We start from the raw sequence: 16,381 nt of genomic DNA on the forward strand, positions 1-16,381 counted from the left end.
GGGAGATTATCAAAAATTATCGATTTAATTCAGATTTCTGTAGCTTTCTATTGGTCAGAATCTCCTATGAATGAAATAATCTGAATAATCTCCGGTCATCTTTTGTCGGGAGAGTTTCTGGACACCCTGTATATATAAATCGACGGGTCTCAGCGTTTTTTATAATTTTTTAAAACAAGGATAGAAATAATTTTATTCTATAAGTGCCTTCCACCCCATATAAACTTGAGTAAAGCCGCCATGTATAGATAAAAAATACAGAATTAAAGTTGACACAGGAATTCGTATTTCAGATTTTTAACATCGTTTTCTGTTTGGTTATTTTGAATTCATTACATACCGGAAAAAAGATAGTTTTTTTCTTTCTCTTAAAATTTATGTTGACAAGATAGATATGTATATGTGGCAACGCCGCACACACCAGCCTGAAATCGAACGCTTCTCTTTCAGCTCATTCTGTTCAATTTCACCATTTCTGCTTCCAGCGTGAGAGCGGTAAGTTGACCGAGTGAGAATAATATCAGCTGTGATAACCGGTAAAGTCTTGTACAGTTACTTTTTATAAATCTTTTTACGTATTTCACCTTTTGGAAACACTCATCATATCAAAGGTAAGATTATTTGTCGATATTATTTCAATATTTATTCAAGATTATTCAGAAAACCTAATAAAAATACATTTATTAATGATCAAACGGATAGGTTTTGGGTGGGGTTTGCCTTTATCGTAAATGGAAATTATTTTTTAGATCGCAATAAAAGAAATTTGGAAATGTTTCTTTTATTATTTTTTATTTATTGATAGTATGTTTTTCCCATTTTAAATCAATATAAACTTTTTTTATCGTAACAACAGTTATTCTCCACGTCAAATGTAAACGGCTAATTCAACATTTTTCTATAGTTTAAAATTTTTTACGTCTTTCATTATTGTCTCTTTTAAGCAACAAAAATGATTGCTGAAAACTAAGATATTAAAAATGTGTTCAACATTTGTGATTTTCAAGGACTTCGGTACATACATTTGACATTTCAAGATCAAGTGTAAGTAATAAAATTTTTAATAATTATTATTGAATTTCCAATGCAGTATTCACCACAGGAATACGTTTCTGACGAATATTTTGATAATTTAGGGAAATCTACATAATCTTTATGTTTTTCTGTTATTGAGGCAGGGTTCGTCATCAATGTTGCACATACTTTTTTTAAGTCCAATTGAAAACATAGGCCTCCTGCTATAAATGAAATGTTGCTTTTACAGAATTACAAAGAATATATTTTTATTCTCAAGTTTATGCTGTATGGTTCAATAAGGGCATAATTATGAGAGTAATTGCTTTGAAAAGTATCTGTCTAAACTATAAAATCTCAGTCTAGTCTAAACTATAAATTCTTCGCACTCTATTCAGGCGCGTAGATAGGTTTTTTTTCTAGGGGGGGTACTTAGTATCTTATTTTAAGTGCCGAGAGCAATTTTTTGCGCCAGGTACCACGCTCAAACAGCTAGGTAAATTTGAACTTTTATTAAAGTTTATTTACACAAGAAAATACAGAAGTAACAAACAAAAATCATTGAAAACCTGTCTATATCAGTCAATAATAAAAAAATACAAATCAACATATAATTAAGCAAACATAACACGAACTCATTTTATAATATGTTATATATTCTAGGTAAAAGTAAAAAAAAATCAATTCCACTATTAGGTAATATAGGTAAAATAACTTAAAATGCAAAACTCATCATTAGGTCTATTTAACAAAATATTACACCACAGTAACTAGATTATGAAACAAAGTCAATTTTTCTTGTCCGTTGCTTTGAAAACCTATCAATAACAGCATCGATATTTATTTCAATATCTCTGTGTATATTTAATAAACTTAATCAAACTAGTCTTTCCTGACACATCGTAGACCATAACCATGATTTTAGTCTCTTAAGTGTGGAAAATGATCTTTCAGCACTTGCCACACTTACCGGCATAACAGAAATTATTTGCATGAGTGTATATATGGTGGGAAATATTTCGTTACTGCAAAGCAGCAAGGTATCTAACGCTGTCGCTGGCAAATCATTTGTTTTATTTTCTATTCCTTTCCATTTATTTATCCAGAGCGCTATTTCCGATTCCAACAAATCTGATAAAAATTCTACGAAATCATTTCTAAATTTACTAAGATATTCGGAAACATTTTTTACTAGAAACTTTAAATCATTATCTCTCTGGTTTAAAACATTAACCGGTATTAAGTTGTTTATATCTAAAATTTCGAAAAGATCTGAATTGAAACGAAACTCGAGGTCTTGGAATATGTTTTCTAAAAGGGGTATAAAAACTGACACTCTAAAATATTCTTCAGGATTTTTTGTTTCAATATTACTGCGATAAATTTGTCTGGCATTGATTCTTGGCAGTAATATTGGAAAATCTAATTTTTGATGAACTTTCGTTACTTCTTCAAAAATACCTTTAAACAGATTTTCAGCATCCTCTCTTTTTTTATGAAATTCTAATAATATATCGTTTACTAAAGATCGAGCAGAAATTTTGTCCAAACTTTTAGCCTGCAAAGATTTACTTAAACTTACAGTTATATTTAAAACATGGGACAAGCAATGGAGAGCAACTACAAAATTTGTTTTTAGCATTGTATCCAATAATCTTTGAGCTTTTGAAGATGATTGAGAATCTTTCCACTGCGTTATTAGTTGCAAAGTTTCTATGATATTTTCAAAAGAAACTTAAAAGACAATGTAATAAAAATTGGTTTTTAAGCGAATAAGATTGAATTTTTTTTTGATGAGGGAAGTGTATCATTAATTTCTCCTACATCTTTTAGTATTTTATTGCTTCTATTAGAATGCTTCTTAGGGGGGGTACTGTCCCCCAGTACCCCCCCCTTATCTACGCTGGTGACTCTATTACTACTACTGTCCGTTTTCTTCATTCTTTGACAGCTACTGATGACTTCATTGATACCTGATAAAATGATCAAAGCGAAGATCGGTGGGATATGCGCATTTTATCAATGAAATTCGATATTTTTAAGACATTCCAGAAGCCGCTACAGTTAAAATGTTTTAACAACCCATTAATCATTCAGAATTAGTCGACGGATATTAGTACAGTTAAAATAATTAAGACGATAATGATTTAATGAGTGAAATTTAAAGTTTTTTCTACCTTAATGACAAAAAAAGCAAGCTCATTAACAGAACCCAATTAAAAATTATTTTGCACATCATATTTGAAACATTATTTGGTTGAAAAATCTCATTTTTGTTGGCAAAAAATATATTAATTTGTCTGGACTAAATTACAGTTCTGTTTATCTTAACCCTTAAGTACTAACACACCGTCTCTCAGACGGCATCGCTTGTTGAAAGTGGGATATTTCCCTTCCTCTAAAATTTTGAAGGTCACCCGTTTATAACTTTTTAAGTTGGGTTGTTATTTTGTTATTTAGTAGTATTGAATTCGGCAATTTGCGGCAGGTTGTTATTCGAAAGATATTTACACTCAAAATGTGATTTCCGTGTCTAATAACGGAAATAGACGTGTGTTAGTGTTTGTGCCCAGTTCGTCATTAAACATAATGTGCCCCAGTTCGTCAAAAAGTTCAAATAAGAAGATAAAGACTATGAGGAAACTCTTTTGAAATTACTTGATGAGGTAGAGTGGGATCAATTTGTGATGAAAATGTTGCCACTGACTACCATTGCTACACTGTACAAATTTTAGTGCCTGTCATTTTTTTGTTTTAACATTTTTTAAAAACTTTTTTTATTTCCATGTTTATTACTCTTTGTTTAACTCGATTATAAACTTTTATCAAGATTCTTTAATTTGTTTCATTTTTATCTCACTTTTTTCCAGGAATAAAAGTCACACAAACAATCCTTCCATTCTTGTTATAATGTTTTTTATTTCAATGAATACACAAAAGCTAGATCAATTACTGTGTTTTTTAGATAAGTAATACTTTCAATAAGTCATCGAAATATTTTTTGCATTAAAATATTTAACGAAAAAAAAAATAACCAGTAAAATGTTAAACCCGTCTGTCAGGCGGTTAGTTAGTGTTTACGTCATTGATTTAAGATGTTAGTACTTAGGGGTTAAAAGGGATAATATGTTACTAAATATCATATGTTACATTCACACAGTGTTGCCAAACTGAATTTTGTTATTTTGAGTGTAAATTTTCCCAGCTATCTCCGAGGGTACAATAGTGCATCCATCATCCTGTTCTTTTTTTTTTGTATGTATGTAGCTACGTCGTCGTCGTTCTTTTTTTATATTAGGGTTTTAGACACGCTTCCTCCATTTATATTTGGAATTTAGACTGATAACGTATCAGTAAATTTAGGCGGTTCCAACCATAACTATTTGTCATCACCTGTTCTCTGGCTGTCTGCTAACTTCTTTGTTACCAGTAATCAATACTATTTGCACTGCGAATTTTGTTCGTGGTTCTTGATTTCCATAGATATTTTCCATTCTACTTTCTTAATTCTTTCTTCTTCTTCTTTTGGTATTATAACCCAGGATGGGTCTTTGCCTGTCTGGCTATGTCCTTCCATTCAGATCTCTCTTGTGCACTTATCCTCCGTCCTCCATTGTCTTATGTTCATGGTTTTTAGGCCGTTTTTCACGTTATCCAACCATCTTGTTCCGGACTTTTCTTTTTTTCGTCTTCCTGTCATCTTCCTTTGTAATATTTTCTTTGCTGCTTTTTTATCTTCTTGTCTCTGGACATGTCCCAGCCATGACAGTCTTTGACTTTTTACAAATCTTACAATATCATACTCTCCATTCAATTCATTAACCTCGTCGTTTCTCCTGATTCTCCATTTGCATTCTTCCTCTTGCACAGGACCATATAATTTTCTCATTATCTTTCTCTCCATTATCCTGAGTTGGGCTTCATCTTTTTTGTCATTACCCAGGTTTCACTGTTTCACATCCATAGGTTTACTACGGTTCTAACCAATGTTCTGTACATAGTTATTTTGGTTCTTTTTCTAATAATTTCGATGCCATAGATCTTTTATTAACTACTATGTACGATTCCCACTGGAAATACGTGCATTAATTTCGCTATTTACGGAATTCTTCTGATTGATTTCTGTGCCCAGCCAGATGTGTGAAGGCAACCACAGCTTCAATGGTATAGTTGTCACTATAGCGATAATATTTTCATTGTCAGGTGTTCTTTTGACGGTCATGTACACGTCATGTACTACCTACTTCGTTTTTGCTTTGTTTATTTTAAGCCCTCGTTTTGGTGTTTGACGATCAATTTCCTTGAACGCTTAAAGTGCTACCATTAGTTATTGCTTGCTCCTACTAATGATAGCTCCATCGTATGCATATGCACTCAGTTGTACTGTTATGTTATGGTATTTATATGACAGGCTACATTTGTTTTTCCCTTCTACTTTCTTAATTACACACATCGAAAAGTATATTAAGTGATATTGGTGCCTCTTGAATTGGTTCTGCCGTATATCACCAAAGTAGTCCTTGATCTCCCGAGCTTTTTGTCATGCCTTTTATTTTTGTAGCGCTAATCTTCCGTAAAGTATTACTGTTGCCGGTAGTTTGGTCTCTCCTTGGTCGATTTTATTGCTAAACCTTTAGCTATATTGGGACCATGCAAGTTCGGAAAAGCGACACCTGGTTTCATAGCTCGGCAACATTTTTCGCACTTTTAATTATATTGGCCAATTATATTAGTCCTGGTTGCTGAATAATTGTCAAGGCCATAGCCCAAAAAAATTACAAGAAAAAGTAAGATTGAGGTTATTTTATTAAAAGGTAAACAATTCTATGTAGTAAATAAAATTAATTATTAAAATACAGTACTGCAAGCAAAATACTATTATTTAAATTTTCTTTTATAATAATTTCATATCATATCAATATTGTGGAGCAACATATACTTTTTCTTCTTCAATGACAGTAGGTATGAAATATACGTCAACTTGACAATTTCAATTGACAATATGAATTATTTAAGAAAGTTGCAAGATTTCTCCGCTATTCGCGAACGATCGTCTCTCATACTCCCTCCAAGTACCTACTTGAACATAGTAGTATGTAGTAGGCATGGTATAACTAGACCCAAACCCAGACATCCAAAGTGAAAGTTATCCTCCAACACCAAATTGTTCTATATGGTCCACATAATCAGAAAAAAGTCACACCATTTTGAGCGTCGGGTTTGGGGGGGAAGAGGGGGGAGAAATTGGTAAATTCGTAGTTTTTTAAGTTTTCTTGTCAATATTTCTAAGACTATGCGGTTTAGCATGAACAACCCTCTATACAAAAATGTTCTACATTAAATTTGAAATAAAAAAGGTCGTGTGCATAATCCTTCTAAAATGAACGGTTCCAAAGTTACGGAGGTAGTATAGTATAATTGGTCCAAAAAAGGCCTAACCCAAACATCCAGAGTAAAAGTTTTCCTTGCAACATCAAATTGTTCTATATGGTCCACATATTGTTCAGCAAAAAGTTACACCATTTTGAGCGTCCGGTTTGGGGAGATGGGGGAGAAGTCGGTAAATTAGTAGTTTTTTACGTTTTTCGTCAATATTTCTAAAACTATGCTTTAGCGTATACAATGTTCTATATAAAAATGTTCTACATAAAATTTAAAACAAAAAAGGTCCGATACATAATTGTCATAAAATCAACGGTTCCAGAGTTACGGAGGGTGAAAAGTGGAGGTTTACGATACTTTTTATATTTTTTTGGGCAATTTATAATATTATTACTGATGAAAGAGATTTTCTTGAACAGGATTGCGTTTTGTAAATAAAATTTGCTATTTCAGTTCAGTGGCCGATGGTATGTTAGTGATAAGCCCTTGAAGAAACGTCAACCTCACCACCCAAAATCATCATTAATTGCCCAAAAAATATAAAAAGTATCGAAAACCTCAACTTTTCACCCTCTGCAACTCTGGAACCGTTGATTTTATAACAATTATGTATAGGGCCTTTTTTGTTTTAAATTTTATGTAGAACATTTATGTATAGAACATTGTTTACGCTAAAGCGTGATTTTAGAAATACATATTGACGAACAACGTAAAAATGACTAATTTACCGATTTCTCCCCCCCCCCCCCCAAACCGGAAGCTCAAAACGGTGTAACTTTTTACTGAACAATATGTGGACCATTCAGAACAATTTGGTGTTGGAGGAAAACTTTTACGTTGGATGTCTGGGTTGGGCCTTTTTTGGACCAATTATACTGTAGGTACTACCTCCGTAACTTTGGAACCGTTGATTTTAGAAGGATTATGCATACGACCTTTTTTATTTCAAATTGAATGTAGAACATTGTTGTATAGAAGGTTGTTCATGCTACATAGTTTTAGAAATATTGACGAAAAACGTAAAAAACTACGAATTTACCGATTCCCCCCCCCCCCCCCCGATGGTGTGATTGTTTCTGAACATTATAGAACAATTTGGTGTTGGAGGATAACTTTTACTACTTTGGATGTCTGGGTTATTATCATACTATAGCGACTCATTTGCGGTCGACCTCTTGACCCTTTTGCAGTATAATATATTATGGTCTCCAGTGGCCAATTTTTTTATTCCGTCTTCCATCCTGATATCTTTCGTTGCGCCCAGCTATTAACTAGAAAATCATAAATATGCACCTTTGGTTAATTTTTTAGATTTTTTTGTCCAATGACCCAATTTATTGTTTGTACGATCTTTTGAGCAACATGATCATGCGCTCATATTTTCCTCTGTTGTGAATTATTTCACTATTTAGTAGTATGTATTTATAATTTTCATTGATTTTTAGTGTATCTCTCTTGTTCATTCCTCCTAAGACCGTACTTTACCCCCATGCACATAATATCGCTGGTACCTATGATTAATGTGATTCCTAATACATTTCCAGTGAAAATAATAACTCTTCGATAAGTATTGGCGATTACAATTTTTTTATATGCGTGTCCGCGAAGATTATAACTCCCAAAATATTTATAATGAAAAGATTTAGTTCATAATAGATGCCGACGAAAACAATTATTTCCCTTTCTGTTTCTGCCGACGAAAACAATTATTTCTCAGAACTTTTTACTAATTATAATTTTCGTGGACCCACAAACAGAAATGATGTTTTTTGCTGATACTCCTCAAAAAATAAATTTTTTCGGTAACACTTTATTAGGGATTATAATTTTCACAATCATATAATCGAAAATAATATTTTCGCGGCGTTCATTGAAAGTTCTACTCTTAACGGCATTTTTCGGAGTTATACTTTTAGTAGGCGGCGGCGATATATTCAGTTTTAGCAGCATTAATGGTCACCGTTCATTTGATGTAATATTCAACTATCTTTTTTTGGAATTTCCAATTTTCCAAAAAAAATTTAATGAAATTTTTTTGAGAGTCTATGTTTCAACTGCGTATGTTGAAGTTTGAAGGGCCATTGTAAGTTTACCTACGCTTGATTTCTGGGGAGCAATCGCCATTGTTGATTAATCGCTGTTATCAGACAGCCCAAGTATAGAAATCTGTCTACTACTTCGAAATTAGCCACTTAATGTGTTTGCGGTAGATTGTAATTAGTCCTGTCATCATTATTTTTGGTTTTCCGGTGTTGATCTGAAATCCGAATTCTTGCTTATCCCGGCTTGGTCGTTCGGCAATGGTAATAATTTCAACTTCATTCGCTGCTATGCTTTGTTTTTAAACCAGGAGGAGTAAACTAATAAGACATACATATTATTCACACCTAAGAAAGTCACTAAAAAAATCACCAAATGCATCTTGTTTGGTTGATCATATCGGCCTTAGACGGTAATCCATAAACATTATATCTAGAGTGCTATGTATTAAGAGTATAAGTCAAAAATGAAAATTTTTTATTAGGATTTTTTAAAGTCTTTTTTACCACTGATGAAATAACTATTACAACTAAATATGAAAATGGTGACGAAATATGATTAATAGATTAGTAATTAACTATTTTACTTTCTACTTTGGTAATACCTTATTAATTATACAGGGTGAGGCAAATAAAGGGCCTATTAAAAATATCTGGAGAACTAAAGGCAACAGAATCATGAAAATTGGAATAAAGGGGTTTTGAAGGATGATCTATTAAATGAAAATATTTTCATCTCTTTGCAACTTCCGGTTATACCGGAAGTTGCTTATAACTTCGTTTTTTTAAATGGGACACCCTGTATATTTTTACATTTTTGGATTCTCTTTGATGTCTTCTTTCTTAAAATATCAGGTTTTGTAATATTATACAGGGTATTTTAAAAGATAATTACGATTTTTTATTAATTTCGTAGCAAAATTAACACCCTGTAGAATTGTAGTAGTTTGACATCTAAAACTCTACTTACGTTCAAATGATTTTTAATACACTCTACTATTGTTAAGAATCATTAGTATAGCTAAATTTTTAATTTTAGTATACAGGGTTGGTCGAAACTCGGAATGAGTATTTTCTGAGTTTTCTTAAATGGAACACCCTGTATTTTAGTATTGTAATGAAATGATATTTTATGGTACTTTTTTATTTCTTAAGCATTCCCTATACCTAACTGCTTTAATTTGTGCTTAATTGTTAATCGAACCAACAATCTTCTACGTAGGTATTTTGATAGCTAAACCATTATTGGTAATTTTAAGGACCAGTCTGGATTAATATGTATTTATTTCTGAAAAATTATTTGGGATTGAGTATTTTCACGGCCAACCTAATAAAATTTTACGTATTTTTTGTTGCAATTAATGTTTAGCTTGATTCACCAATAACTCACAAATTAAAGCAGTTAGGTATAGGGAATGCTTAAGAAATAAAAAAGTACTATAAAATATCATTTCACTACAATACAAAAATACAGGGTGTTCTATTTAAGAAAACTCAGAAAATACTCATTCCGAGTTTCGACCAACCCTGTATACTAAAATTAAAAATTTAGCTATACTAATGATTCTTAACAATAGTAGAGTATATTAAAAATCATTTGAACGTAAGTATAGTTTTAGATGTCAAACTACTACAATTCTACAGGGTGCGAATATTGCTACGAAATTAATAAAAAAACGTAATTATCTTTTAAAATACCCTGTATAATATTACAAAACCTCATATTTTAAGAAAGAAGACATCGAAGAGAATCCAAAAATGTAAAATTATACAGGGTGTCCCATTTAAAAAAATTAAGTTATAAGCAACTTCCGGTATAACTGGAAGTTGCAAAGAGATGAAAATATTTTCATTTAATAGATCATCCTTCAAAACCCCTTTATTCCAATTTTCATGATACTGTTGCCTTTAGTTCTCGAGATATTTCTAATAGGCCAGTTATCTGCCTCACCCTATATAATTAAAAATATAGAAGAATCCCGAAAAATCTTTTTTATGACTTATACTCTTAGTACATAGCACGTTAGATATTATACTAATAAATAGATCGCTAAAGAGTTCTAAAAACAACTTCTTTTTATATATAAGCCGACTAAAAATCTAAATAAAAAGGAATAACGCAGAAAACACAAAAAATCGCCGATATAATTTAATTAACCTATGAAATGCCAATAGTGTGCAAGTTTCATGAATGTCAATAATGTAAAAATTTCATAACAGTGGAGTAAACTTGCCTGAGGTTGGACCACATTAAAATCACATAAAAACAAACATTACGGCGCGGTAAATTTGAATTACTCCTCCCGGTTTAAAAACAGAGCATAGTATAAGTTATAAGTTATCAGCTCTATCTAGTTCCTTTCTTTGTTTTTATCATACAGATTTCTAACTATGTTAACTAGGTGGTTAGGTTTTTTCCCATTATACTCGATAGGCTTTACTCAATTGCTTTAGCTACTGTAATATTAACTGGTGATTTATCAAAAATATTAAACTAATGAATAGATCGGAGTGTATGATAGACGGGCATGGAAACATGAGGAAGGTATGTTCAGCAGCGGACTTTTGAGGCTGGATGATGATTTATTTAACTAACTGGTGTATTACTGCACGTCAAAAGGTAGAAGGATTTCATTATCATCATTTATACAATTTCCAGGGTTAAGCAAGCAAGCATAGTGATTTAACCCAGCCTGAGAGACTTGCTCACCCCTAGAGAATGACATTCGGGTGATACAATTCATTGGGGCGAGGAGGATTAACTCCCGTAAGCAGGAATCACTCCACCCCGCTTCAATGCTCCAGACCATCCACTTACCCCCCGATAGCACTCTGATGCGCTATAGGGGCTCTCAATCAGCAAAGTGCTTATCATATGGGAGTCTTGGGTACACGGACTCCCATATGAAATCCTACCCCGATCAATGCAGGCCAGCGTGAGGCGCTCTATTCCCGCTATCTCTAGTGACTTATCTTCGATCTGTTTTGCTTGCTCGGGCGCCGAGTCCCCGCTCTGGGCTATGTCCAGTTCGGCGACTCGGCGCTCGAGGATGTGGGCCCCTCGTGCCCTTTTTTGGGTTTTGTTACTAATATTTTTTTTTGTGGCTTTCGCCTATTGTTAATATTTTATTGATTTGTTTATTGGCTGAAGCCGTTTTGAAGTTTTTTGTATATTTTTTTTGAGGGATGTCTGAAAATTATAAAAATCAACATTAATAAATATAATGAGATGCCAAAGGTGAGCAAGTTGTCTTCTTTTGATAGAGCTACGATTATCTAGCCTTTATTATATATTTACTAATATTTGTTGTTTGGGTCTCCTATGTTTCCATCTATGGTACACATCATACCTTAATATCTCTTGCAAGATCCGGTTTGGGTGGTCTTCTAGCTCAGCAAATTTTGTTCTGGCTTTTTCCTCCATAATATCCAGTACTCTTATTTGTTTTAGGTCTCTAAATAAGAACCGTTCGGCGACGTATCTGGGCACGTTTGCAGCTTCTCTGAGGCAGTTGTTGTGTGCCGCTTGTATCTTCTTTTTGTTACTTTGACTTATGTGACCCCATGCAAGAGATGCGTATGTAATTATTGGCAGTATAATGCTATTTATCAGTCTTAATTTTGTTTTCATAGCTAATTTGCTTCTTCTTCCTGTGAGTCCTCTTATTGCCGATCTGGCCGCTGCTGTTTTCTGGACTGTTGCGTTGACATGTGATGTGAATGTAAGACCTTGGTCCATTGTGACTCCTAAATATTTAACTTCGTTTTGCCATTCGATGGGTCTGTCTTGCAATGTTAGCTGTTCTTCTGGGTTATCTCTTCTCTTTTTGAAAATAACCGCTTGGGTCTTATCTGGATTTATTGCTATTTTCCATTGGATACTCCATTCTTCCATTGTATCCAATGCCGTCTGTAGATTTCTTACAGCTATATCTAGGTTCATGTGTTTTGCAGCAATTGCAGTGTCGTCTGCATAAAGGCTGATCAATGTTCCGGGTGTTCTTGGAACATCTGCTGTATATATGGTATACAGAAGGGGTGATAAAACTGCCCCCTGTGGTACTCCAGCTTCCGGCATTCCGTGTTCTGATAGAACTGGTCCTATCCGGACCCTGAACTTCCGGTCGCTTAGGTACGAGGAGATGAGTTTCGTCATGGCCCCGCTGTATCCATAATCTCTCATTTTGTATGTCAGTCCTTCATGCCACACTCTATCAAAGGCTTTGCTTACATCCAGAAAGGCTGCTCCCGTATATTGTTGGTCATTGAATCCAGCTACTATATATTCGGTAAGTCTTAATATTTGAAGTTCGCTGGAATGTTGAGCTCTGAATCCAAACTGTGATTCTGGGATTATGCCTAGCCTGTCTGTCTCTGATTGGAGCCTGGTTTGGATGACCCGCTCCACTATCTTACTGACTGCTGGAAGTAAGCTAATCGGCCTGTAATTTTGAGGAAATATGTGGTTCTTTCCTGGCTTGGGTATCATAATTACATGGGCTTCCTTCCATCGATTTGGGAAGAGCCTGTATCTTAGTATTGCGTTTGTTATATTTGTCAAATACACAACTGCTTTCGAGGGAAGATACTTCAGAGCTCTGTTAGTGATTTCGTCTGGACCAGGTGCTTTCTTTGGTGAACTTTTTCGAATCAGTTCACTTATTTCTCTTGGTGATGTGGGATTTATTGTTTCTTCTTGTTCTTCGGGCGTTTCTAGTTCTGTTTCTTCGACTTCTTCGATAAAGTCTATATCTTCGTCTTGGTGATAATTCAGTGTACACTCTCTTTCAAGTGTCCTTCTCATCACCTCGGCTTTATCTTCTTCTGTGTAGACGATCCCATTTTCTCCATGTAGTGGGGGAATGGGTTTTCTATCGTTTCTTAAAGTTCTTTGGAGCCTCCATATTTCTTGCATATTTTGGCTCCTTTCCTCCATTTCTTTTATGTAGTTTTCCCACTTTTGGCTTCTATGGTCTATTAGTGCCTGTTTGACTTGTCGATTCAGTCGATTTGCCCTATTTTTATCTTCCTGGTTTCTTGTTCTTCTGGCTCTCTTTTTGGCTCTGTTCTTTTCCCTTATCATTTCTTTTATTTCTTGATTTATGTCTCTAAATCTTCCCATATGAATTTCATATTCTTCTTCAGTAGTGCTATTTCTTAGTGCTTCTTTTATGATGTTTTCGAGCTCTAGGACTTTTTCCTCTATTTCTTGTGGATTGTCAATTGTAGGAATGTTTCCAATTCCTATGCTCACTAGGCGTTTGAAGTTAGACCACTTGGTTTTCTTTCTTTTCTTTGTTGTTCTGTTATCTTCTTCCCATGTACCTATTTCTATGAGTATGGGGTTGTGGTCTGCTGATCCTTCGTTTAAGGTTCGGATGTCTGTTTGTAGTCCTAGGCTTTTGGCCACTACTATATCTAAATGGGTTGGTAGAGCATTTCCAGGAAAGTAGGTTGGTTCGATAGGCCCAATCACCATGGTGTCTTCGTTGTTCACTAGATAATTATTCAGTATTCTACCGTTTCTGTTTGTAGCTCTATCGTTCCAGTTAGGGGATCGGGCGTTTAGGTCTCCTATTATTATGGACGGTTCTTCGGCGTTCAGGAACGTATTCAGGTCGTCGTCGTTTAAAGGATCTGTTGGCCTTACATATGCTGAAGTGATCCTTATTTCACCTTGTCTCATCTGGACTTTTATTGTTGTTGCTTCCATAGTGTTTAGTGGTGGCGTATGTTGTAATGTATGATTTATTCCTTTTCTCACTAGGATAGCAGTTCCTCCTGAATTTGCTCTGTGGTCGTTCCTGTAGATGTCGTATCCTGGAAACTTGATATTGATGGTATGAGTTAGTTTAGTTTCTTGCAATGCTACGACATCCATTTCATATCTATTTATTAATTCGTCCAGCACGTTTGTATTAGTTCTTATGCCGCCTGAATTCCAGGAGCCTATCTTCAGGTATCCCCTAGTTTCGTGCCTTAGTTCAGTGCTATTTTTACATTTTTAATCGCTTCACTTACCGTTTTTATGACTAGCTCTTCTATCATCGTGGCCAGTCCTTTTTGTTGTTCTTTTGAAATTAATATGGTCGAATCTGTTGTTGGGTTTTGGGTTGGTTTGGTGATTTGGGCGTACGATTGCCCATTGTTTCTTTTAGGTTGTTGTGTTCTGTTTTCTATTGTTATTTGTCTGGGTCTTCCCCAGGCAGGTATCTTTGGGCATCCTCTATAACTTGCCGGGTGTTGCTATATAACTAACTGGTGTATTACTGCACGTCAAAAGGTAGAAGGATTTCATTATCATCATTTATACAATTTCCAGGGTTTTTCTCGTTGTTCCATAGTTATGTCATGATTTATATAGCGACATTTATACTATTGTACAAAATTTCTTTAACTCTGACTAAAGCAATAGGGAATACGGTGCTGAACTTTTTCCAGTATTTGATTTTTCATAGCTTATTTGATTCTTGTGCCTCAATTTTAGATTCTCATATTTTCCTTAGCTATCTGCTTTATTTGCCTTGTTTATTATATTTATTTGGTCAACTTCTCTATTTGCTATTCCAAACGACCCAATATTGATTTTATAATTTTATGATTTTTTCATTCCATATAATTTTTACAAACGTTTTTATGACTTACGATTTTTGTGGAACTTGACTTTAAAATATCATTAAAAGTGCCTCACAGCACATAAAGTTCTCTTGCATGGATACGTCAACACTCGACAAATTTTAGTGATGTTGATCATCACTGTTTCCCCCTTTTTGTTGTAAAATCTCGAGAGAGTTATAAAATAAGGGTTGGTCTTGGGGAGCGATGAAAAATAAATGGGATAAATTAATATAAATTGAAGTATGTATGTAAATTTATTCATTTCTAGCCACACCGATATCGATTTTGTCATTATATTATTAATCATAACAAATACTTAAACAATGTGCTTAAAAAAATAAAATAGTTATTTATGTATTAAGAGCGAAAAGAGATACATTATTGCTTGAGAGTAAAAGTTACCGCTTGGGAGACGCGTAGCGGAGAGCGGTAATTACTCGAAAGCAATAATGTCACTTTGCGCTTGTAATGCATACAACATTTTTTCTACAATCACTTAATAAAATGAAATTATTTTTAAATCATTAACTTTATTGATAACTATTTTATATGTGTCATTATAATGTCATAACATTAATTTTTATATTTATCTATCAGTTTGAATGTTCAATGTAGTCCTGTCGCCAGTAGGGGTACAACGGCCTCCTTAATTCAGATGGACTTACCCAAGTTTTCTTTATGTATTTTGACCCGTAGAACACGAATTTTTTGGGTAACAGTCGATCCGGATGTCGATAAGATTGTTATAAACAAAGAACTTGAGGAATCACATAACAGCGATTTTTCGCAAAACAAAACATTTTTTTGTATTGTTTGAGTCATTCTAAGCAAAAAATGTTTTTACAATTTTTTTCGTAGGATGCATAGTTTTCGATATAAACGAGGTTGAACTTTTAAAAAATCGAAAAATTGCAATTTTTGAACCCGAATAACTTTTGATTGAAAAATAAAATAGCAATTCTGCTTACTGCATTTGAAAGTTCAAGTCAAATTCTATCGGCTTTGATTATTTTCATTGCTATACTTACGTCTGCTATACGTCAAACTTTATGCGCTATAGCGATGAAGTGACGGTACTCAGTAAACGTTAACTTCTCGTTGCTATTGACAAGCGAAAAAGTCTTCTTTATCAAGCGATTGTAGAAAAAAATATTACAGTTATTACGGTTCGTACCTTTTTTTTATTAAACTTCTAATAAGATTCTTTTTGACATTATTAAGTAGATTATAACAATAGTACTCATTAATTATGACTGTAGGAAAATTGCGATCATTATTTTGTGTCTTAATAAAGAATATCCTTTGAGATATGGACCTACCTACAAATA

General features: G+C 33.8%; 1 protein-coding gene across 4 annotated transcripts in view; it reads left to right on the forward strand.

The window, feature by feature from the left end:
* The first annotated feature begins 417 nt into the window (after nt 1-417).
* Nucleotides 418-16,381, forward strand: part of LOC114328471 (thymosin beta) — a 150,268-nt gene continuing 134,304 nt past the window's right edge. For all 4 annotated transcript variants that reach the window (XM_028277327.2, XM_028277330.2, XM_028277329.2 and 1 more), the window contains exon 1: nt 418-611. The gene's annotated coding sequence lies outside the window, so the exon portion shown is untranslated. The remainder of the gene's footprint in view (nt 612-16,381) is intronic.

Source organism: Diabrotica virgifera, chromosome 7 (assembly GCF_917563875.1).
Source record: "Diabrotica virgifera virgifera chromosome 7, PGI_DIABVI_V3a".
Taxonomy (NCBI): domain Eukaryota; kingdom Metazoa; phylum Arthropoda; class Insecta; order Coleoptera; family Chrysomelidae; genus Diabrotica; species Diabrotica virgifera.